The sequence below is a fragment of the Caretta caretta genome, chromosome 14 (genome assembly GCF_965140235.1).
Source record: "Caretta caretta isolate rCarCar2 chromosome 14, rCarCar1.hap1, whole genome shotgun sequence".
Taxonomy (NCBI): Eukaryota; Metazoa; Chordata; order Testudines; family Cheloniidae; genus Caretta; species Caretta caretta.
The window spans coordinates 22,929,844-22,954,450 of NC_134219.1; the positions used below are offsets into that span (position 1 = coordinate 22,929,844).

Genomic DNA, 24,607 nt, shown 5'->3' on the forward strand with positions numbered 1-24,607 from the left:
CCCCTATTTGTGTGATGAATTAATAATGAATGCATGATTTTGAAACAACAATGACTTTATTGCCTCTGCAAGCGGTGATCGAAGGGGGGAGGGCGGTTGGCTTACAGGGAAGTAGAGTGAACCAAGGGGGTGGGTTTTCATCCAGGAGAAACGAACAGAACTTTCACACCGTAGCCTGGCCAGTCATGAAACTGGTTTTCAAAGCTTCTCTGATGCGCAGCACGCCCTTCCCTCCCTCCTTCCATGAAAGCAAGGGCAGACAATCGTTTTTGCCTGTCTTCTTGAGTTACCTGTGCAGATGCCATACCACGGCAAGCATGGAGCCTGCTCAGCTAACTGTCACTGTATGTCTCCTGGGTGCTGGCAGACACGGTACTGCATTGCTACACAGCAGCAGTTTATTGCCTTTTGGCAGCAGACAGTGCAGTATGAGTGGTAGCCGTCGTCGATGTAGTCCTGGGTGCTCTTTTATCCAACCTCGATGAGGTCAGGGGTGCCTGGGCAAACATGGGAGTGACTCAGCCTGGTCATTTCCCTTTTAAGTTTCGTCTCATGGCAATTCAGTCCTACCGGCAGTGCACTGTCTTTTAATCTGCAGCCAGCAGAAGACAATGGCCAGCAGTCATACTGCACCGTCTTCTGCCGAGCACCCAGGAGATGACGATGGCTAGTGGTCGTACTGCACACTCTGCTGCCAGCAAGATGTATAAAGATAGATGAAGTGGCTCAAAACAAGAAATAAACCAGATTTGTTTTGTGTTCATTTTCTCCTCCCTCCCTCTGTGAAATCAACAGCCTGCTAAACCCAGTTTTGAGTTCTATCCTTGAGGGGGCCATTCAGTTTCTCGCAAAGCCACCCCCTTTGTTGATTTTAATTCCCTGTAAGCCAACCCTGTAAGCCATGTCGTCAGTCGCCCCTCCCTCCGTCAGGGCAACAGCAGACAATCGTTCCGCGCCTTTTTTCTGTGCAGACGCCATACCACGGCAAGCACGGAGCCCGCTCAGATCACTTTGGCAATTAGGAGCACATTAAACACCACACACATTATCCAGCAGTATATGCAGCACCAGAACCTGGCAAAGCGAAACCGGGTGAGTAGGCGATGTCAGCGCGGTGACAAAAGTGATGAGGACATGGACACAGACTTCTCTCAAAGCAGGGGCCCTGGCAATGTGGGCATCATGGTGCTAATGGGGCAGGTTCATGCGGTGGAACGCCAATTCTGGGCTCGAGAAACAAGCACAAACTGGTGGGACCACATTGTGTTGCAGGTCTGGGACGATTCCCAGTGGCTGCGAAACTTTTGCATGCATAAAGGCACTTTCATGGAACTTTGTGACTTGTTTTCCCCTGCCCTGAGATGCAATAATACCAAAATGAGAGCAGCCCTCACAGTTGAGAAGCTAGTGGCGTTAGCCCTGTGGAAGCTTGCAATGCCAGACAGCTACTGGTCAGTTGGGAATCAATTTGGAGTGGGCAAATCTACTGTGGGGGCTGTGGTGATGCAAGTAGCCAACGCAATCAAAGATCTGCTGATATCAAGGGTAGTGACCCTGGGAAATGTGCAGGTCATAGTGGATGGCTTTGCTGCAATGGGATTCCCTAACTGTGGTGGGGCCATAGACGGAACCCATATCCCTATCTTGGACCAGAGCACCAAGCCGGCGAGTACATAAACTGCAAGGGGCACTTTTCAATAGTGCTGCAAGCTCTGGTGGATCACAAGGGACGTTTCACCAACATCAACGTGGGATGGCCGGGAAAGGTACATGACGCTCGCATCTTCAGGAACTCTGGTCTGTTTCAAAAGCTGCAGGAAGGGACTTTATTTCCAGACCAGAAAATAACTGTTGGGGATGTTGAAATGCCTATAGTTATCCTTGGGGACCCAGCCTACCCCTTAATGCCATGGCTTATGAAGCCGTACACAGGCAGCCTGGACAGTAGTCAGGAGCTGTTCAACTACAGGCTGAGCAAGTGCAGAATGGTGGTAGAATGTGCATTTGGACGTTTAAAAGTGTGCTGGCGCAGTTTACTGACTCGCTTAGACTTCAGCAAAACCAATATTCCCACTGTTATTACTGTTTGCTGTGCGCTCCACAATATCTGTGAGAGTAAGGGGGAGACATTTATGGCGGGGTGGGAGGTTGAGGCAAATCGCCTGGCTGCTGGTTACGCACAGCCAGACACCAGGGTGGTTAGCAGAGCACAGGAGGGGGGCAGTGCGCATCAGAGAAGCTTTGAAAACCAGTTTCATGACTGGCCAGGCTATGGTGTGAAAGTTCTGTTTGTTTCTCCTTGATGAAACTTCTTGCCCCTTGGTTCACTCTACTTCCCTGTAAGCTAACCACCCTCCCCTCCTCCCTTCGATCACTGCTTGCAGAGGCAATAAAGTAATTGTTGCTTCACATTCATGCATTCTTTATTAATTCATCACACAAATAGGGGGATAACTACCAAGGTAGCCCAGGAGCGGTGGTGGAGGAGAGAAGCACCAGGAGGGGTGGTGGAGGAGGGAAGGACAAGGCCACACAGCACTTTAAAAGTTTAAAACTTATAGAATGGCAGCCTTCTGTTGCTTGGGCAATCCTCTGGGGTGGAGTGGCTGGGTGGCCGGAGGCCCCCCCCACTGTGTTCTTGAGCGTCTGGGTGAGGAGGCTATGGAACTTGGGGAGGAGGGCGGTCGGTTACACAGGGGCTGTAGCGGTGGTCTGTGCTCCTGCTGCGTTTCCTGCAGCTCAACCATACGCTGGAGCATATTACTTTGATCCTTCAGCAGCTTCAGCATTGACTCCTGCCTCCTCTCATCACGCTGCCGCCACCTTTCAGCTTCAGCCCTCTCTTCAGCCCGCCACCTCTCCTCCTGGTCATTTTGTGATTTCCTGCACTCTGACATTGCCTCCACGCCTTCGTCTGTGCTCTGTCAGTGTGGGAGGACAGTATGAGCTCAGAGAACATTTCATCGCGTTTTTTTCGCCTTCTAATCTTCGCTAGCCTCTGGGAAGGAGAAGATCCTGTGATCCTTGAAACACATGCAGCTTACTCTTTCACGGTAAACCCTGCTGTTAACCTTACATACATAGCACATGTGCTTTCGTTTCAGGGTCGCCTTTTGCCTCCCTCCAGCGCGCGGCTAGCCCCTTCCCCCTCCCCGTGGCTAACAGTGGGGAACATTTCTGTTCAGCCACAGGCAAACAGCCCATCAGGAACAGGCACCTCTGAATGTCCCCTTAAGAAAAGCACCCTTTTTCAACCACTTGACCATGAATGATATCACTCTCCTGAGGATAACACAGAGAGAGAAAGAACGGATGTTGTTTGAACGCCAGCAAACATACACTGTAATGCTTTGTTCTACGATGATTCCCAAGTACATGCTACTGGCCTGGAGTGGTAAAGTGTCCTACCATGGTGCCCTCCCCAGAAACCTTTTGCAAAGGCTTTGGGAGTACATCCAGGAGAGCTGCGAATGCCAGGGCAAATTAATCATTAAACATGCTTGCTTTTAAACCATGTATAGTTTTTTAAAAGGTACACTTACCAGAGGTCCCTTCTCCACCTGGCAGGTCCCAGAGGCAGCCTTGGGTGAGTTCGGGGGTACTGGCTCCAGGTCCAGGGTGAGAAACAGTTCCTAGCTGTTGGGAAAACCGGTTTCTCCGCTTGCTTGCTGTGAGCTATCTACAACCACCTCCTCCTCATCATCATCATCTTCCTCATCCCCAAAACCTGCTTCTGTATTGCCTCCATCTCCATTGAAGGAGTCAAACAATACGGCTGGGGGTAGTCGAGGCTGAACCCCTAAAATGGCATGCAGCTCATCATAGAAGCGGTATGTTTGGGGCTCTGACCCGGAGCGGCCGTTCGCCTCTCTGGTTTTCTGGTAGGCTTGCCTCAGCTCCTTCAGTTTCACGCGGCACTGCTTCGGGTCCCTGTTATGGCTTCTGTCCTTCATGCCCTGGGAGATTTTGACACATTTTCATAGAATCATAGAATATCAGGGTTGGAAGGGACCTCAGGGGGTCATTTAGTCCAACCCCCTGCTCAAAGCAGGACCAATCCCCAACTAAATCATCCCAGCCAGGGCTTTGTCAAGCCTGACCTTAAAAACCTCTAAGGAAGGAGATTCCACCACCTCCCTAGGTAACGCATTCCAGTGTTTCACCATCCTTCTAGTGAAAAAGTTTTTCCTAATATCCAACCTAAACCTCCCCCACTGCAACTTGAGACCACTACTCCTTGTTCTGTCATCAGCTACCACTGAGAACAGTCTAGATCCATCCTCTTTGGAACCCCCTTTCAGGTAGTTGAAAGCAGCTATCCAATCCCTCCTCATTCTTCTCTTTCTCAGACTAAACAATCCCAGTTCCCTCAGCCTCTCCTCATAAGTCATGTGTTCCAGTCCCCTAATCATTTTTGTTGCCCTCCGCTGGACTCTTTACAATTTTTCCACATCCTTCTTGTAGTGTGGGGCCCAAAACTGTACCCAGTACTCCAGATGAGGCCTCACCAATGTCGAATAGAGGGGAACAACTACGTCCTAAAATGCCATTGGCCTTGTTGGCAACAAGGGCACACTGTTGACTCATATCCAGCTTCTCGTCCACTGTAACCCCTAGGTCCTTTTCTGCAGAATTGCTGCCGAGCCATTCGGTCCCTAGTCTGTAGCAGTGCATGGGATTCTTCCATTCTAAGTGCAGGACTCTGCACTTGTCCTTGTTGAACCTCATCAGATTTCTTTTGGCCCAGTCCTCTAATTTGTCTAGGTCCCTCTGTATCCTATCCCTACCCTCCAGCGTATTTACCTCTCCTCCCAATTTAGTGTCATCTGCAAACTTGCTGAGGGTGCAATTCACATCATCCTCCAGATCATTTATGAAGATATTGAACAAAACCGGCCCGAGGACCGATCTTTGGGGCACTCCACTTGATACCGCTGCCAACTAGACATGGAGTCATTGGTCACCTCCCATTGAGCCCGACAATCTAGCCAATTTTCTATCCACTTTATAGTCCATTCATCCGGCCCATAATTCTTTAACTTGCTGGCAAGAATACTGTGGGAGACAGTGTCAAAAGCTTTGCTTAAGTCAAGGAATGATATGTCCACCGCTTTCCCCTCATCCACAGAGACAGTTATCTCGTCATAGAAGCCAATTAGATTAGTCAGGCTTGACTTGCCCTTGGTGAATCCATGTTGACTGTTTCTGATCACTTTCCTCTCCAAGTGCTTCAGAATTGATTCCTGCTCCATGATTTTGGCATTTCGAAAACTGGAATGTAGTTCTGATAGCACGGATTACTCTCCCCATACAGCGATCAGATTCCGTACCTCCTGTTTGGTCCATGCTGGAGCTCTTTTGCGATTCTGGGACTCCATCATGGTCACCTCTGCTGATGAGCTCTGCATGGTCACCTGCAGCTTGCCACACTGGCCAAACAGGAAATTGACATTCAAAAGTTCGCGGGCCTTTTCCTGTCTACCTGGCCAGTGCATCTGAGTTTAGAGTGCTGTCCAGAGCGGTCACAATGGAGTACTCTGGGATAGCTCCCGAAGGCCAATACCATCTAATTGTGTCCACAGTACCCCAAATTTGACCCAGCAAAGCTGATTTCAGTGCTAATCCCCTTGTCGGGGGTGGAGTAAGGAAATCGATTTTAAGAGCCCCTTAAGTTGAAAAAAAGGACTTCGTCGTGTGGACGGGTGCAGGGTTAAATCGATTTAACGCTGCTAAATTCGACCTCAACTCCTCGTGTAGATCAGGGCTTAATGTATTCAGGGCCATCCATAAAGGAAAGTTAGGTTACTTGCAAAGAGATGTGTCTTAGCACGTCTGATTAACAGCAGCATCTCGTGTAACAGTAGCCATGTGTGAATAACTTGACTTTTAGTTGTTTTTTTATTTGCTCTTGGATCCCATTAGGGTTCTTCCTCTCTTGGTCTCATTAAAAATTTTAGCCTTTTGTTATTAATTAAATGGGAATGTCTGTGGCCACTGATTAAAGAACCGGCATATTGTGTTATACAAGTGATTTGGATTTTGAGGATTTCAGGAAATTAAAGGTAGGATCAAATTAAGTGAAGTACGGGGATCTGAAAATCTATCTTTTCTTTAGATTCTGGTGTCTAATTGGTAAAGCTGATCAGATACACCCCTTGTGCATGGGACCATCTTTTTGTTCTGGGTTTGTACAGCACCTAACACAATGGGATTCCGGGTCCATGATTGGGACTCCTAGACACTAGGTAATACAAATAATAAATAATCTGCTGTTTAAAGATGCTGTGTCATCAACTTAATTGTCCAAATGACCTGAACTGAATCCTCTGAGAGCAGATCTTCTGGTTTCGCTCATTCCTCACAATATAGTCATGGCTGAGTTAGAACTTTGAAAATACTGCCAGTTTTCTCTGGCATGAAGATTTGATCCATGTGGTCTGTCATTGAGCAGTATTGTATCTAACCACTGAGAAGGCAAAGACCCCTTTACTTGCCAATTAACTGTGTACGTCAATCTGCCTCCTCCATGAATCAGTGTTCTTCCCTATATTTTGTCAGATGTGATATTAAGTGAACATTTCCAGTTAATGTTTAGATAATATAAATCACAGTTAGGGAGCTCGATGGAGGCTACCCGAGTAGGCTTAATATAGAATAGCTTTCCCAAGCTTGTCTGACATCCTCTCTCTGACCAAACCAGGGATTTTTATCCGTTGTTTTGAATATGTTGCCCTTTACTCATCCTCTATATTAGGAAATAGCCTTATGCAAACAGAGAAATTAGGAAAAGATGCTCAGCATAATTAAGTCCCCTCTGCCCCATGTGGATAAAGAAATTTTCAATTAAATATCTAATTTCATAAGTTGTCTTTTAAATTATCCATCTTTTTTTTTTTTTTTTTTTTTTAAATACCAACCAAAACACTTTGATTGCTGTTTTTACCCTCAAGTAACGGAATCCTCAGGAGAGGCCATTTTTCTAGTTCTGAGTGAAACATCAGTCTTTGACATCTTGTAATCTGGATTGTGATCTATGTTCTCTTTAAACATGGAGGGGTCTCCAAAATCTTCTGTCTGTGTTTTCTCCTATGCAGCTTTGTGGCTCTGTAGTGTTGGTAAGAGTAAGTGTACCCCATAGCACTTTTTGTGTAAAGCTCTTTCTAAACAATGCATCCTCAAAACATCTTGTTGAAGTAGGCAGGTTATTTAAACCTATTTTTCAGATTGGTTTGACTTGTCCTAGCTTCTGGCTAGTAAGAGTAGCGTAGAACCCCAGGAGTCCTGACTTCCAGTCCCTTCCACTAGCTCAGGGGTGGGCAAACTATGGCCCGGGGGCCACATCCAGCCCTTCAGATGTTTTATTCTGGCCCTCAAGCTGCTGCTGGGGAGTGGGGTCGGGGGCTTGCTCCATATGGCTCTCGGAAGCAACGGCATGCCCCCCCTCCAGCTCTTACGCCTAGGGACAGCCAGGGGGCTCTATACACTGCCCCCGCCCCAAGCGCTGCCCCCGCAGCTCCCATTGGCCAGCAAATGGGGCCAATGGGAGCTGCAAGGGCGGCGCCTGTGCATGGGGCCGTACGCAGAGCCGCCTGGCCGTACCTCCGCATAGGAGCCGGAGGGGGGGACATGCTGCTGCTTCCTGGAGCTGCTTGAGGTAAGTGCCACCCAGAGCCTGCACCCCGAACCCTTCCCGCGCCCCAACCCCCTGCCTCAGCCCTGATCCCCCTCCTGCCCTCCAAACCCCTCGGTCCCACCCTCCTGTACCCCAGAGCCCGCACCCACAGCCAGAGCCCAAACCCCTGCCCCAGCCGAGAGCCCTCTCCCACACCCTGAACTCCTCATTTCTGGTCCCACCTCATAGCCCGCACCCCCAGCTGGAGCCCTCACTCCCTCCTGCACCCCAACCCCCAATTTTGTGAGCATTCATGGCCCACCATACAATTTCCATACCCAGATGTGGCCCTCAGGCCAAAAAGGTTGCCCACCCCGCTCTAGCTACTCGACAACACTGCTTCAAATGTCAGTAAAAATGACAACCATTACCTAAGAGTTCCAAGTGATAAATGACAGGTTTCAGAGTAGCAGCCGTGTTAGTCTGTATCACTTAAAAAGAAAAGGAGTACTTGTGGCACCTTAGAGACTAATAAACAGCTCACAAAAGTTTATGCTCTAATAAATTTGTTAGTCTCTAAGGTGCCACAAGTACTCCTTTTCTTTTTAAGTGATAAACGGTGACCATCACACACTTCTTGTTGCTGATCTCCCAGAAGTTTTGACCAGATTCCATGTTTGAAGGGAGAATGCTAAAACTGCCTGTCCATCTCTGTTCATTATCTTACAATCATCATGATAATACCTGGCATTTATATAGCACACTTCAGCTGTAGATTTCAAAGCGCTTTGCAAAAGTGTGGAAATTGAGGCACTGAGCAAGTGACTTAGCTTCTCTCTGTGAATCAATGGCAAAGCTGAACTCCCATGCTTTATTTTTTCCCTTATGTTTCCGCCCATGGCGTGGAGCACGGTAGCTGGCCATTCCATGCCGCTGGCCCACTGGAAAAGCTGAAATCCCTTGCATGTATTATCCAGTGGCTTCCTGCCCCTTTACACTTTTTGTATTTTGGTCACTGTATGTAACTCTCAACTGATCTTTTTCACACACTTTGCCAATATTTGGTCACTATTATACAGTCAAAATGGACAAACGTAACTGCCCTGTAATCGCCATTGTATTCAAAATCTTTTCCTTCTTAAGGCTGAGTGGTGATGGCATCATACATACTTTGGTGAAGCAGGGGAAGTTCATCTTCCTTGAATGCTGAATCAATATTTTTGTATTGGAGTCAAAATTTCCATGAAACTATACACTTCTATGGGAAGCTCATTTTCCGGGTCACTAAGCTAGTCTGTTTTGGGAGTTCCTGCTTCCTAGAACTAGGTTGAGGTCTGTTCCTCACTTGTAAAGATTTGGAATTAAATATTTTGTGATTAAAACTTCAGCTGCCTTATAATTGATCTGACCTCTGTCAATCGCACTGATCCACCTTTCTGAATTTTGTTGGTTAACCATTTCCCAAGCAGCCTATGTTTGTAGGCAAAACCACTGTTGCTAACTGCTCTCTCGCAGCAGCAGCTCAGACAGTCTGCTCTGCTGAGGTTTGGGCTCTTTCTAGTTCAGTAGCAATGACCTGCAGGTATTTTTTTTTCTTTTAGTTTAATGCCCATTGTGTAGCAATGCAATAAGAGGTGCTCCAGTCCCAGGGAGTGCTATAGGCATGCCAGACAATTGTTGAAGCTATTCCTTAATCATGGTTCACACATGTAAATGCTATTGTGTTGGCTCGTCTGACCAAAAATGATTAAATGTCATCTTTGGAAAGATGGTCTCTTGCCGAAGTCTGACCAAGCTGCTGAAGATAGTAATACATCCAGGATTCTTAAGAGACTTGTGGCATATTGTAATTTGGATCACCTTAGCAGGTGGGAAGTGCTAAGTATGTTCTTGCCAAGATTGCAGTTACAAAAAAAAAGTCTAGATCCGCTATTGGTCACAGGGCCTCTATGAGCAGACATCTTGATTTCATTGGGTCACTCTTGAGTTTTAACGGGATTTCACGTCATTCCTTACTGAAGTACTATGGTAATCAGTATTCTAGAAATAGGGTGGCTAAATGTTTGCCAGCTGGACTGTATCCCTAGGGTTGCTTTTCAGATCTGCTTGGACATCCAGTGCATACATGTTATTTTGTGGGAAGCTGCAGTGGAGAACAAAACAGAAACGATACCAAAGAGAAGTAACTTTTGCTGATGTTCAAAAAACAGACTTAGGACTCTGATGATCTTGGTTAGCAGTGGGAAGGGTGGGGGATAAATGATGAGGGTTTCCATCGTTAGTTCCAACTTTGGTCTTGGAAAATTTATTGCATGTCCTCTTCTATTTGTGATATGGAAGAAGAAAAGCATGGAATAGATCAAGTAAGTGGCCTCTGGCCCTTTTGATGAGGCAATCACAGTGCAATAATTTTTGGGGAATGCTTTCAGAAACTCTGAATGCTGTTAGTTTTACCCTCCTAGAGATGTTGTTTTTCACTGTGGGATACTCACATGAGAGTACAGTACTGCAAAAATGCATTATTTAAAGTGGACAGAGGGTTATCTGTGTTTGCAGCTAGTGTTTTTATTAGTTAGGAGAATCTTCAAAATGCTGTGGATCACTATATTAATAGCCACTATGTTAATAACTAAAAAGTTCCAAAGGATTTTTTTCTGAAGTAATAGATCTGTCTTTACTATCTTAATTTAACTTAACAGAGAACACCTTTGCGTAATTGAAAGTTAAGAAATGTTAAGGATCAAATTTCCAAAAAGAAAAAGCTTGGAAATACAGAGTTAAAGTTTTTATAAACATTAAATTTGCCCATGTACCTACAATCTTTTGCACCATCCATGTGACAAAGGGACAAATTCTCTACTAGTGCAAATACGTGGGCTTCAGTAGAGCTATGCTAACAGAGAATTTGGCCCAGAATTATGTCTGTAACTACCGCAGTGACTGTCTGCGCTTATCACCTCCCCTTTATCAACAGTAATGGAAAATGTTGTAATTGGAACTTTAACAATGTTGCTGCTGTTGCAAGAACCAGAATAGAATCAAGCTTTATGTCTGTACTGTTGCAGAGCCCATCCAGCTAATGGGACTAATCAGTACCAGAATACAGGCAGTGAATCCGCAAATGGATGGCTCAGGATTGATGATAGGGAATGGGTTCATTTTTTTCCTCTTGGTCACCAGTTCAGATCCAGGTTTATTAGTCAGCAAAGGCTATTACTATTTTCAGGTGCATATGAAATGGATCAGTCATGGGCTATAAGGTCCCAGTTGATACTAATTAAGTGCCAGTCTGACCCTGAGGATTGAATGGGAATTGAGACTGACAAAGACTCTTTGTTGACTCAGCTTGGTAGGACAGTGTGGAGAAAAGTCCCTGCTGCTGCCTCTCCTGTACCCATTCTGTAGACAAATAGGATGGCAGACTTGAGGGTTGTCGATCCAACACTTTCCATTATAATTAAATCCATTCCTTATAACTGAACCAGCCTTCTGTCTCTGAAACCTGTAAAGCTACTTATTGCTGAGACGCTTCACTACTATGGTGATGGATGCTGTTGAAACCCCAAATGTAGGAGGAAATGAGTGCTTAATTTTTCATCAGTAGGACTTTCAAAGCCTGTAACTAGCCTGGCGCACAATGTAGTGTGTGTATGTGTCACAAATGACACTCAGTCTAGCACATAATTATTAATGACTAGGATCTTAGTAGAGGCCTCAGCTGAAATTAGGGCTGTATGTACACCTAGTAAGAGAGAGACCCTTTTCTAAAGATCTTACAATCTAAATAAGACAAGGTGAAGGGTGGGAGAAAGGAAGTATTATCTGTGGCACAGAGAGATTAAGTGACTTGTCCAAAATCATACAGGAAATTGTGACAGAGGTGAAACTTGAAACCAGACCACCTGAGTCCCAGTTCCGTATCTTTGCCAGAGGCCTATCCTTCCTTTCTGGTACAGCTATTTCCCTCTTACCCAGCAAACAGAGTTACAAACTGACCAGTCAACCACACACTTCATTTGGAACCAGAAGTACAAAATCAGGCAGCAGCAGAGACCAAAAAACCCCAACCAAATACAGTGTAATACTGTGTTAAATGTAAACTATTAAAAAACGGGGGTGAAGGAGTATTTTTCTTCTGTATAGTAAAGTTTCAAAGCTGTATTAAGTCAATGTTCAGTTTTTAAACTTTTGAAAGAACAACCGTAACATCTTGTTCAGAGTTATGAACATTTCAGAGTTACGAACAACCTCCGTTCCCGAGGTGTTCATAACTCAGAGGTTCTATAGTAATTAATCAGAAAGTGGAATTCTGAAGTGGTTTTACATTTCTGAATATTAAGAGCATTATTTTATTGTCAAAGCCAATTAGCATTGTACACAGAGAATATGTCTGAGCTCTGAATACTAAAGAATTGTGGTTGGGGGCATTATCTCATTGTTAGCATTAGCTTGGTAAATAAGGAATGATTTAAGATATTTTTAACTTTAAAAATGTTAACATTCTTGTTTAAGCAATATTTGTTTCCTTCATGTAGGGTCTGATCCTGCAAAACACGGAGTTTCTTCTGAAAGGGGTTGAGTTCTCTCAGTTCCCCTTGTCACTGGGATTTGAGGGTGTTCAGGAGCTGCCCAGCACCTTGCAGGATCAGACTTAAAATAATCTCTTGAGAGGCACACGGTTCTAATGTTCAAGTTTAACATAACCATAACCCATGGAGTGACTGACCTCAGGCAGTAGTTAATTTTTATCTAGCCTCCCTGCGCTTATAGTCTGAGAGCAGAATTGCTTTCCATTTAATTGCGGAATCTTTCTGTATCTTAATGCATGTTGTTTCCCCTGATATGGGGGAAAATATTTACAACCTGTGTCAGATAATCTTTTGTCCTGAATCATCTCATTAACAGAATACACAGCCTCAATATAAGAAATGCCAGAATTAAGGTTGTCAGGTCCCCTTGTGCGTATGAATTATGATAATCTTTAATGACATGGTCACATTATTTTTTTCCCATAGGATCCCTTTCTCATTCAGTGTTCAGGATGGATGGTGCTTGCTTAAAGAGCAGCTATTTGTGGTATCTGTTTTAGCCTCATTGTTGAATGTGTGGCCCCATTGCCATATTTACTGCACAGTATGCAAATCCTGATCTGAAGACAGAATTATTAATTTCATACTGTGCTTTTCTATGGCGCTCATCACTTAAGTATCTGCTTCCAAAATATTAATAAATTTATTTTTCAAGGAACCTCAGCAAGGTAAGGAGGTGGTACTATCCCCATTTTACAGAGAAATTAAGATCAGAAGTGTCCACCAATTTTAGGTGCCCAATTTGAGATGCCTGGGACCTGAATTTTTCACGGTACGTAAAGGGTTATGTAGCTCATTATGTTCAAAGCACAGCTCCCATTGACTTCAGCTTGCAGCTGTGGGTGTTTGGCACTTCAGCCAGTCAGACCTATGTTGTCAAGGTGGGGACCCAACGAATGAGGAACACACAATTAGTGACCACCTGTGAAAAGTTTGGTTTAAGTGATGTGCCTAGTAACACACAGGAACTTTGTGGCAGAGGCAGGAAAAGAATCCAGTTCTCCCTGTCACTATGCAGCTGTCTTAACCACGAGACCTTCCTTTCTTTTCCTGCAGCCCCCCTCCATTTTACACCCCCCCACACACATACGTACACCCTGCCACACACACAATATGTGGAGTCCATCCTTTTTGTCCTTCAGCATTTTTACTGCTTTATTTAGTGCTTTCAGAAACAGATAACCACCAAAGCACAAACTGGATGAAGATAAAAGCATTACATTTCTGAAGCTTGACTCGGCTGCTCCATACTAATACGTGCATACAGGGAATCTGTCTGGCCTCTTGGCAGATTTAGCTTTTTTCCTTGAATAGTTCAAGCTGTAAAATAATTGTTCAACATTTGTCTTCTCAATTATGTGGATTTTTCCATGGTTAGTCAGTCTCTAACTCACCCATCCCATTCTGTGCGGGGGAAGCGGTCTCCCTCCTCTCATCTTAAAGGTGATCAGAAGTGCATAAGAAAGACTGGTCGTGTAACATTGTTTTATTTCTTTAAGATCGATAAAGAAGCCCTGAAAGGCGGCTTCAAAGCTTTTCTTTCTTCCTTGTTCTTTATACTGTAAGCATCAGGCCGGTCAGGTCTTACCTTTGGCTTTGTTGGAGGGCTTATTGGTGGGTGTCAGATACGAATGGCAAACTTAATCTGCCATTAGTTTTTTAAGAAAAGAGCTTTTTCCCAACTGCTTGTTCAGGTTTTTGAGTAATTTTTTTTTTTTTAATGAAACCAACAACCCACCCCCCTGGTTTTAACAGTGTGAACAAAAAAACTGTAGTGCCACTATCCACCTGGTTATCTCTTTAATGCCAGTCTCCTTTTGGGTTTTGATGGACTGATCTGGCTTGATCTGGATCAGCTCAGCGGGATGTAACTTCCTTACTCTCTTCCCAGATAAACTTACTTGGTGGTTCTTCCACCTCTTCACTCCTTCCTGGTGGGATCACCGGGGCATCTTGGAAGGAAAATTCGAAGCACAGGGTAACCCTGAGCTACCTGCCAGATAATGGCAGACTCCCAAGGAATAACATAAACGCACACAATATACAGGTTTCAGAGGGGTAGCCATGTTAGTCTGTATCAGCAAAAACAACGAGGAGTCCTTGTGGCACCTTAGACTAACGAATTTATTTGGGCATAAGCTTTTGTGAGCTAAAACCCACTTCATCAGATGCATGGAGTGAAAAATACAGTAAGCTCTGTGTGTGTGTGTGTGTGTGTGTGTGTATGTGTACACACAGCACATGAAAAGATGGGAGTTGCCCTACCAAGTGCGGGGGTCAGTGCTAACAAGGCCAATTGAATTGATCCCCCACTTGGTAAGGCAACTCCCATCTTTTTATGTGCTCTGTGTGTGTGTACATGTACTGCTTACTGTATTTTTCACTCCATGCATCTGATAAAGTGGGTTTTAGCCCACGAAAACTTATGCTCAAATACATTTTAGTCTTGAAGGTGCCACAAGGACTCCTCGTTGTTTTTACACACAATATAGTCAACAGAATAATTGTATTGAACAACAAATAAATATAACAGGGTAATCCAATATTCTCAGGGTCACCAGTGCCCTCCTATACTGATAGCAGCCATGAATTTCCCTGCTTGTGAGCTGATACAGCAAGAATAAAATTGTGTCCCATTGGTAGGTGTTCTCCATGGGCGCCCTTGATGACCTGGGACAATCTCTTCTGTAGCAACAATTAAACAGTTTAGCTGACTTAGTTCAGCACAGCCCAAAAGACTCACATGTGGGATAAGATGGCAAAACCCTCCACAGGTTTAATAGACAGTAGGTAATGAAAGTCCTTACCCGCTGGCTTGAGAATGCAATTCAGGGAATTGGGGGAGTGTCTCCTAAGCAATTTATCTGCCTCTCTAGCTACAAGATGGTGCCTTCACAATTCCATGAATGATCCTCAGGTTTACAGCTGAATCTGGACTCCTCAGAGGGGCTGACAGTCACAGTTGGCAGGTGTCCTCTTCAGACAGGAATCAGGCTGCTTCTGTTCCTGAGATTTCCCCTCACCATAAAGGGACACAGAGATCAGGGTGCAGATTATAACACCCCGTCGTAAAAAATCCTAACTCCTAATCTCCTACCCTAGAATTTAGATACTATCATTGTAGGCAGGCAGCCCTGACCCAGCAAGTGCATCATTTGCCAAGTGGTAACTAATTTATCTAGGGAGATGAAGATCTATCTCAGCCTGACTGGACAGGGAGTTTTACCTGTAAACTGAGAGTTATCTTGAGTAGGGAAAGGACCAAATTTAGGGGTATTGCTTCTGGGCACCCAGAGGCCAGTTCTCAGGTGGACCCTGTGTACACCCTGGGACACACAAGCTCACCAGACAGCAAGTCCTACCCTTTCAGTGGCTGGCTGCACACTCTCCCCAGATAACTTCTCTCTTCTCACAGTCCTCCCAGGGAGGCCATCTCACTGGGGACCTTTGTGATCGGTCAGGCTAGCTCTACTTTCCTGACCTTTTTCTTGTTCATCCTTTGACTCTCTCCCAACTTTTGCTCAGACAGTGTTCCTCCTCTGAGTTGGCCTGTCGCCTGAAATAGTGTCTCTGCTCTCTCCCTCTGGCTTGCTTAGCAGGCTGTGTCTGCCCTTGGCCCCCTAGCATCCAAGAACATGCCCCTCCCTGAGTTATTGGCACCCAGGGACCCAGGTAAGCTCCGTGGGGGATATGTAATGTTCCCTGTTAATTTCACTTCGTAGCTAGCATCTCGTGTTCCCTAATGCTGCCAGCTCCACAGCCAGCCGTAGTCTTCCGGGAAGGGCAGAGGGTCAAGGGGCAGACGAGCTGGATTTCTATTGTGTGGGGATTTTTTTTTTTACACATGTCCCACATCTTTTTTATAGTGTCTGAAAGTGGTCTGAGGAAGCAGAAAGGCACAAACCCAATCTCTCTTCCTATACAGGCCATATTTAAGGAAATTTGACACCTGAATATGACCAGCAATTGAGTTGTATGTCTCAGCTTTTCATAATCTATATATGCAACAAAGTAGCAGTAGGATGTATGTCCTCCGACTTCATGGGCTCAGGGTGGCTTTTGTGTGAAAAGCTAGGAAATGACTAAAATAACGAGCCTTTTTGATCATCTCCCTCATAGATGCCTTGATCTCAGGCATCCAGCGTATGCTTCTTGGGTGCAGGCTGTCTGGTGTTTCTCTAAGGGCAGGGAACTGTTGTAGACTGGGTTTCAAATCCTCTCCTGTCTGTCCCGCTAACTGGGTCTGATTGATCCTCCTATGGATTTCCTTTTGAGTCTCACGCCTCTGAGGTGCTCTGATATGGTACGTTAGATGTCACGTTGTCAGTGTTCTTAAATCATTAGTACTTATTATACATCCCTTTTTGAGGCTCTGTTTAAAGAGACACTGTTACACAAAAACAACATGACAATGTCTTGGGCCTACTTGCTTAAGATAATTTACAAAGAGGAGGGCTATGGAATAAGCTAGGAGAGTTTTTCCTTATAAAAGTTATATTGCTGTAATGGCGTCCCTCAATCCTCTCTACCTTTTGCTTAGGAGACTTGTGCAAATGTGGATCCATCTGCTGCCTAGAGGATGAGCCTCATGGCTTACTTAAATATCCATCAGGACTTGTGTAATGTTCAGCAATAGGGGAGAGTCAAGACTGGTGGGGGCCATGTGCATTGTATTGTGGTGATTTCATCAAGTGGGCTTAACAGCCATTTAATGGATTTTGCAGAAAGCTTGCAGGAGAGTCAAAACCTAGGTGGTTACAACACAGAAGAAGAAACCCACACCCCTGGTCATTCGATCATCATGAGATGTTACTGGAACCGGTAAAGACATCTTGAAGTCAGTTACCCGTTAAGCTTGAGCCAGTTTGTGAACTGTACCTGTTGGATTCTCCTGCATTTCACACTAACCCTATGAAAATAGGCAAAGAACTACAAGAAAGTGTTTTATTTTGTAATAGAAAAGGCCTCAGAAATCCTATATCCTGGATTATGAGAAGAGCAGTCACTTTATGCTGCTATGCAAGCTTGTGTTCTGGGATTCATAATGCCTGGAAGTTAGAAAGCCTGGTTGAGAGGTGTTGAACAGTTCTAGGAGTTGTCTTACTGTGTTTTTTCTTTAAATCTTTGGATTATCTTTTTCTGCAAAAAATGAAAACCTGTGCACATCTTGGAATATCAAACAGCCATTTTACCTTTTGGTTCATATGCATCACTGCTTCCCAAAAGAGCTCTGGCCCCAGTGGTGGGCTGGGGAGGGGGTGAGGTGGTCTATTCAATGAGTTGCGAGTAAGGAAAGAACTGTGTTCAAATGGTTGAATTGCAACCTTGCAGGTGAGTGGCCTGTATATTGGGAATGTTAGCAGAAATATTTTAGTGCTTTTTCTGAGCATAGGTGGATTCTTCAGTTCATTTCCCCTTATCTGCATCACAACAAAATCTGAGTCCAGAATGAAAGTGGCAGGTTACTTTCAATCTAATGGTGGGGGAGGTGGAGGGAAGGAAGGAAGGAAGAGATCCCTGCTTTTTCAAAGCTAGTCTTCTGTCATCTCCTTAATCACTAATTAAGAGTGTGTAGTTTCTCAAGCATGCACAATCCTTTATAGCAAACAGAAGAGCTGACCATTGTCATTTTTGCCTTGACTCAAAGCCCAAACGACTATTACTAATGTTGGAGACAAGGTAGATGAGGTGGTGGTGGTGGTGGTGGTAGTAATAATAATTAAAAAAAAAGATAATCTTCTATTGGTGGAAGGTACAGACTTTCAGGCTATACAGAGCTCTCTTTCAGGTCTGGGGAAGAAAATCAGAGTGAGCTAAGTATAAGCTGGGACAGATTGTTAAATAATGAACGTTGTAGGCAGGCACTTGAAATGAAATGAGCAATTGAGGGTTAGAATGTTTTATAAATAAGGGGTTTGAAGTGGGTAATTAAAGGGAGCAGGCAGTGCTGGGGTGTTATACATTGTTGTAATAAGCTGTAAAATCAGCGTCTCTGAGTCCATGGTTTTTTGTGTCTAGCAGAGTTACATATTTAAGTTCTCAGGCTCTTGAAGGTGTTGTGCCGATTTCCTTTGAGGATGAGTATTGAAAGATCAGACACGGAGTGATCACCATGAAAAGTGTTTGTCCCAAGGTGATATGGTGTTTTCTTTTTTATGATTTTTCTGTGCAAGTTCATTTGAGGATGTAATGATTTTCTGGTTCACCCACATCATTGTTGTTGTGGCATTATTAATGTTTTTTTCTTTTGATTTGTTGAACACTAATATTTTGCTTGGCCACTGTACAAAATATCCAAGAGACACAGTTCCTGTCCCATGGCCTTATGGTGTACATGGATGAACAGTGGGCAACAATTTAGGTGGACAAAGCACCACATGACCAGAAGGTGGATTCTTCACCCAATTTTGCAGCAGTGTTTGAAATGGTAGAGCTACAGAGCTCCACTGATAAGCTTTGTGGGACAAGTGTGTTGTGAGGAGGGTTTTCACAGCCTTCCACACCAGTATTAGGGAGGAAGTTCCAGGGTAGGGCAGCATTAAAGGAGGGTCAAAGAGAAGTGACACAGTGCAAAAGGAGTTCCTGAGGTGGAAGGTGTGTATTGAGGATCAAGGTCAGCGGGAGGTGGACAGTGGAGAGAGATGCAGGGTACCGCAGAGTTGTGCAGAGCTTGAAATCTACAGGGAAGCATTTGAACTCTATGTAGAAGGTGAGATGGTGTTGGTAGGTTTCAGTGAGACCGCTGATATGGTTCAGACCCGATTGAGATAGGAACGTCCCTCCAGACTGACGTTCAGACCGTTCAAGCCCATTTCCATCACTGAGCAATTCCCAAAAGCAGAACTATGGCGGCTATGTCAAAAATTGATCCCCTGTAATGTTTACCAATTGCCAGATAGTTAGAATTCTTCCCTGATCCCTTCTACAATAAATAAATGTAACATATGGAAGTACTTTAGTAATCAGTGCCTCACTGGACCAGAAAGCTGAATTAAATGACTTCTTGTAATGTTCCAACCAGAGTGAGAAATAAAGCAGGATAAAATTGGATATTCCACTAACGTCTTATGTATAAACAGAACTCTTCACTGTGCAACACTTGAATAGAAGATACAGCTTTCTTGCCTGTTTAAATAGCACTGCAATAGCTCAGTGGTTGGGGGGAGGGGATAGCTCAGTGGTTTCAGCATTGGCCTGCTAAACCCAGGGTTGTGAGTTCAATCCTTGAGGGGGCCATTTAGGGATCTGGGGCAAAATTGGGGATTGGTCCTGCTTTGAGCAGGGGGTTGGACTAGATAACCTTCTGAGGTCCCTTCCAAGGATGATATTCTATGATTAGTAGAGATCTGCTTTCAGAAATAGCCTTGATAATGGCAGGTAATGCTCAGCTAAACTCAGACACTGAAATGGCACCATGAGTAGTGATTTCTAGATTGAGTATCTACAAAATTAATTGTAGACATCTGTAGAATTAGAGCAGCACTGGGCACAAGTGTTTGCTTAAACTAGATTGAATATTTCAGTTATAAACATAATTGAGGTTAACGTGACCAGATAAAAAGATACCATGTGTTTCTAAAGTGTTGTAAGTTAAGGTTCTAAAGAGACAACATTGGGGTGATTTTAAAACAAAGAACCAAATAATTTTATTAGGATTCTGATTCATTACCCAGTGTTATGACATGGGGATGGATATGTGTTTCAAATGAAATAAAAGGCAAATTCAGATAATGAAATACCAATTTGTAATTCATCTGGATGGAGTAAATCTATTATGGACTTTGAAGCCTTTTGTGATCACTGACATTGTAAATAATTTTCTTTCCTAAAAAAATCCATAAAGCCCCACGCACTTAAATGCTTCATTGTGATACCTTGGTGCCTGACTTGTAAGCATATATCCTTTGTACTGCCTTAGAGCTGCAGATGATTGCGGAGGAGAAAGGACACTAGACTTCCAATAATTTCCTTCTGTTGCCACCCCCATCAGTCAGTGCCACTGGGCATGTTAGTGTAGATAATTCTGCTGGTAGCCGCAGGCATTTTGAGTATGTGGTTTTTTTTTTTAATACCGCTTAGGTAGTAGTAAACACCACAGACAGTGTATCAAGGGCTAGTATGGTTCTCTGTTATGCCATAGACAGTGGTGATCCCTTGTTCGGGAAGCAGACAAAACTAAATCATGCCCCTCTGCTCACTCCAGCAGAGCATACTCTTGTAGGTAACATTTCTACATGTCACGGTAAAGTAGATGCTCAGTCAGTTCAGATCACGGCATTTTTGTTCAAGCATCAGGGTAGAAACGCATTCTGAAATATAAGTCCTAAAGATATGCAGATTGCAGTGTTCTGAAATAGGCTGTAATGCAAGAATGAAACTAAAGATGACAATAACACAAGGCAGCCAGCTATCATTTATCAAGCCAGCTGATGTGTTTTCCTGAGAGCACCTGATTGAAAATTTCAATGCCCCTGATGCATTAGGTAGGCAGCACAGATAGAGAGGCCTGTAGGAAAGTTACTCAACCCTTCCCATTATGAGTACGTCTATATACAGTATATTGGCATGAGTACGTCTATATAAAGTATATTCGCATGAGCCTCCCAGCTTGGCCCGACAGATTCAGGCTACGGGCTCTACAGCTCTACAAATAGCTGGACAGCTCATGCTTTTAGCTTGCGGTTTGGGATGGAGCTCAGGCTCTGAAGGTTGGTGGGCTTCAGAGCCACAGCTCCAGCCTAAGCCTCAACTTCAAAGCACGGGCTGTCCAACTATTTTCAAAGCTCTAGTGAGAGCCCCACTAGTTCGAGACTGTCAACCTGGGCTGGGAGACTCACTCCAAAATGTTGTGTAGATGCACCCTATCAAAGCCTGTTTTCAGTGGCTTACAACTTTTCCAAACTTGAACTGTTTGGGCTGAAATTGTCCATGCTGGATGTCTGCCTCAGGTTGTGTTTTTGAAAAGTTGGAGGCATTTTTCAGAACAAGGGTTTGGGGAAAAAATACATTGTTTTAACCAGGTTAAATTCTTACCATTTTGTTGAGGTGCCCTGGCATCTCCATGCTTTGGAACAGGGACTTGAAATTGGCACGGGATGACCCTGCTGCCAGTGAGGTGCCTTTTTTTGTCGTCCTCTTCTTGTGTGTTATCTCCATTACTGGAGGTTTGCAACCATTCTATATGATTCTCTGCTAATCTGTGTGGATGAATACTCTTTTTAATTCAGCCAGGATACCACGTTGACCATCTGTCACAGAGTCACCAGCCAGATGCTCTGGGATTGCTCTGTATGAAGCCAGCCAGGACTCTGGTGTAGCATGACTCCCCTCAGGGCACGCTGCCCAAGGCAAAAAGCCTCCTTGGCTACTGCGTTCCTGGGTCTGACCTCCAAGCATCCAGCACCCCTGTTCTCACCGTGCACTTCCCACAGCAGGTCCACCTGGACGGGATCCCTGGGAAAGCCAGAGGGGCTCTGCATCCCAACTCTGCAGTCAGCAGTTACTCTCAGCCAGTGAGTAAAACAGTTGGTTTGTTGGTCGACAGGAACACAGCGTAGAACAGATCTTGTAAGCACAGACATCATGAATTACAGCAAAGTCCATCTTGGGGGAACCCCAGGCCAGACACCCTGGATTCCCCTCCTCTCCAGTTCCACCACAGCAGACTGTCTTGGACCCAGCTGTCTGGCCTCTGATACTCCCGTTGCCTCTCCTATGGTCTTTGTCCTGCTTCCCGGGCAAAGTGTCACCTGGTCGCATCCCCCTCCTGGTTCTCAAGTTACAAAGGGCCCGTCCGTTGCTTATGTGCAGACAAGTGGACAGCCTCACCTGCCCCCAAGGGCCTCAGCAAAAGTCAGACACCCATATTCCAACCACCGAGGCATTGGTGCAGTCCACAGGGAAACTGAGGTACACACAGTATTAATACAAGGCCGTAAGACTCACATATAACAACAAGGGGGGAAAACCCACTTCGTCATGCCATCCAAGATAACTTTTTTCTGCCATGTGTTCTGCCATCAACTTTCCCTTCCAGTGCACGTAAACATGGATTGCCCTCTGAACCCCTTAAAATGTGCCCTGCACATTGGAACTCTCTAAGCAGAGAGCTTATGAAAAGAAAGTCAATCATCTCCAATACTTTTTTGGTGATTACACTGTCTATCCATGATGTTTTCATAATTCTTTCATAACACTGTCATTCGAAGGATTGTAGGTTCTTTATTCTTTTATTGTTTGTGTGTACGTGTGTCACAGCTGTACTTTAACACAAACCAAATGTAAGTTTAAGAGTTGGAATATAAACAGATTTATGTTCCCTCTCATCAGGTGTTTATTATTCCAGAATGTGTCTTTCACTCTTGCTACTCTGGTGCTGACTTCAGTATCCGATCTCCCATCTTCTGTAATGATGCTTCCTAAGTAGCAATAATGTCTGTCTTGCTGTCTGGAGGTATCGTTCAATGGAATCGTGCATATTTCACAGAATCCTTGCTTGCCACCGTAGTTTTCTGTCTTGTCCACATTCAACTCTAGACTCTATTCTTTGCCATATTAATTTATAAACTCCACTAACTTCATCAGGCCTTCTGAATCTGCCAACAGCACTTTATCATCTGCATAGCCTTTCTTCATTCCTGTCAAACTTTGCCCATATTTGGTTACGTTTTGAACCTTTGAAAATCTCACTTGGGACATGCTCAATAGAGACCTTTTAGAGTTCGGCAACTAAATCCTCCAAAGATTTAATCTGTACTGAGTGTGGCCCATCTCAGATCTGGAGAGGCTGAGCAGGTCTTTCCCTGCAATTGCACCTCCCAACTGCTAGGGACCACCCTGGTGCTGGGCACGAGAACGAGAGTGCAAGGACATGCGGGCTCTCTCTCGCGCTCTCTCTCGCCTTCACCCTCTCCCCCGCTTTTAATGCTCCCCCTGCTGGCAGGAAGGAGGAGAAACAAGTAAGCTGCCTTATTGGAATGCAGGGAGGTGAGGAGCTGGACTGGGGGAGGGCGGGGATGGGGTAGCAGAGGGGGATACTGGTATAAAGAATTAAGGGAGGGCCATGGGGCACTAGGATGGGCAACCTTCATTCTGGCATGCCTTAATTTTTTAGTCCTTGACTTTACAAACTTAGCATTGTTTAATGTAGTTGCTTGGCATGTAATTTCAGATAGGCTTGTTACCTGCCTTTATTTTTTGATGGTTACATTTTTCCACGTCTCTCTGTTATTCTGTTTCTATGTAGCAGGGTGGGTATCGTGGGTATCGCGTACTATAATTGGGATTTTAGCCGGTGTTTATTGATAACATGGTCTTTTGCCAAAGAAAATTAGCAGTGTGAATTGAACTGTAAAGTTGCTTTCCCAAACTAGATAATTTTAAAAGAATAGAAAATCAGATAGGCGGGGGGTATTTTCTTTTGGCTGAGCTGTGACTGTCTCTGCCCCCTGCCCCTCCAAATGTAATATTTCATATTAAAATAGGTATTCTACACAGTACTGTTCTGGCTTGCTCAGACCTCCAGCCTGCCATTAGGAGGCAAAGATTGTTTTTAGATGGTCTGAGTTTGAGTCAAAGACAAACACTAGGCATGTTGGGGCAGATTCTCCTCTCTCCTACACTGGTGTAACTGGGTGCACAATGAGATCAACCGGGTTTCTTCCACTGGTTTATGGTAGTTTGGTTCATTGTAGTGGGAAGCATATGGTAATATCTAGCCTTGAAGAGAATCTATTTAGCTTATGCACTGTCCTGTTCATGTGTTAAATTGATGCTCTGATTGTTTATTGAAATGCCCAAGGGATGCTTTATTTTGACATTCATATTGCTAATGCTTTTGTGAGACAAGGTTATTTGCTCTTAAAGAGGAGCAGTGAAGATCTCCCCACTGCCAAGGTCTTATATATAATGCACAGAAGCTCCAGAGACTAAGATTAGTTTTTAAAATCTTATTGTGCCAGACCAGAATTAGGGGCTGCAGAGTTAAGTTAAAGATTATAAATTAGCATTTTATTAGATACTCTATTTCTTTGTTTTAGAGAGATGAAGTGGTAAATAGGTGGAACCGCTAGCTGAAAGATTATCTGCTAGTGAGAGGTAGATACAAAAGACTAAGGGTATGTCTACACTACGAAATTAGGTCGATTTTGTAGAAATCAATTTTTAGAAATCTATTTTTTACAGTCGATTGTGTATGTCCCCACTAAGCGCATTAAGTTGGCGGAGTGTGTCCTCAATGCCATGGCTAGCTTCGACTCACGGAGCGGTGCACTGTGGGTAGCTATCCCACAATTCCCGCAATCTCTGCTGCCCATTGGAATTCTGGTTTAAGCTCCCAATGTCTGATGGGACAAAAACATTGTCGAGGGTGATTTTGGGTACATGTCATCAGTCGCCCCTCCCTCCC

The 24,607-nt window shown here is 44.5% G+C and overlaps 1 protein-coding gene across 2 annotated transcripts in view; it reads left to right on the top strand.

Annotated features, from left to right (window-relative positions):
- The window catches only part of STX8 (syntaxin 8), a 176,156-nt gene that overhangs the window by 41,281 nt on the left and 110,268 nt on the right, over positions 1-24,607 (top strand). The window lies entirely within an intron of this gene.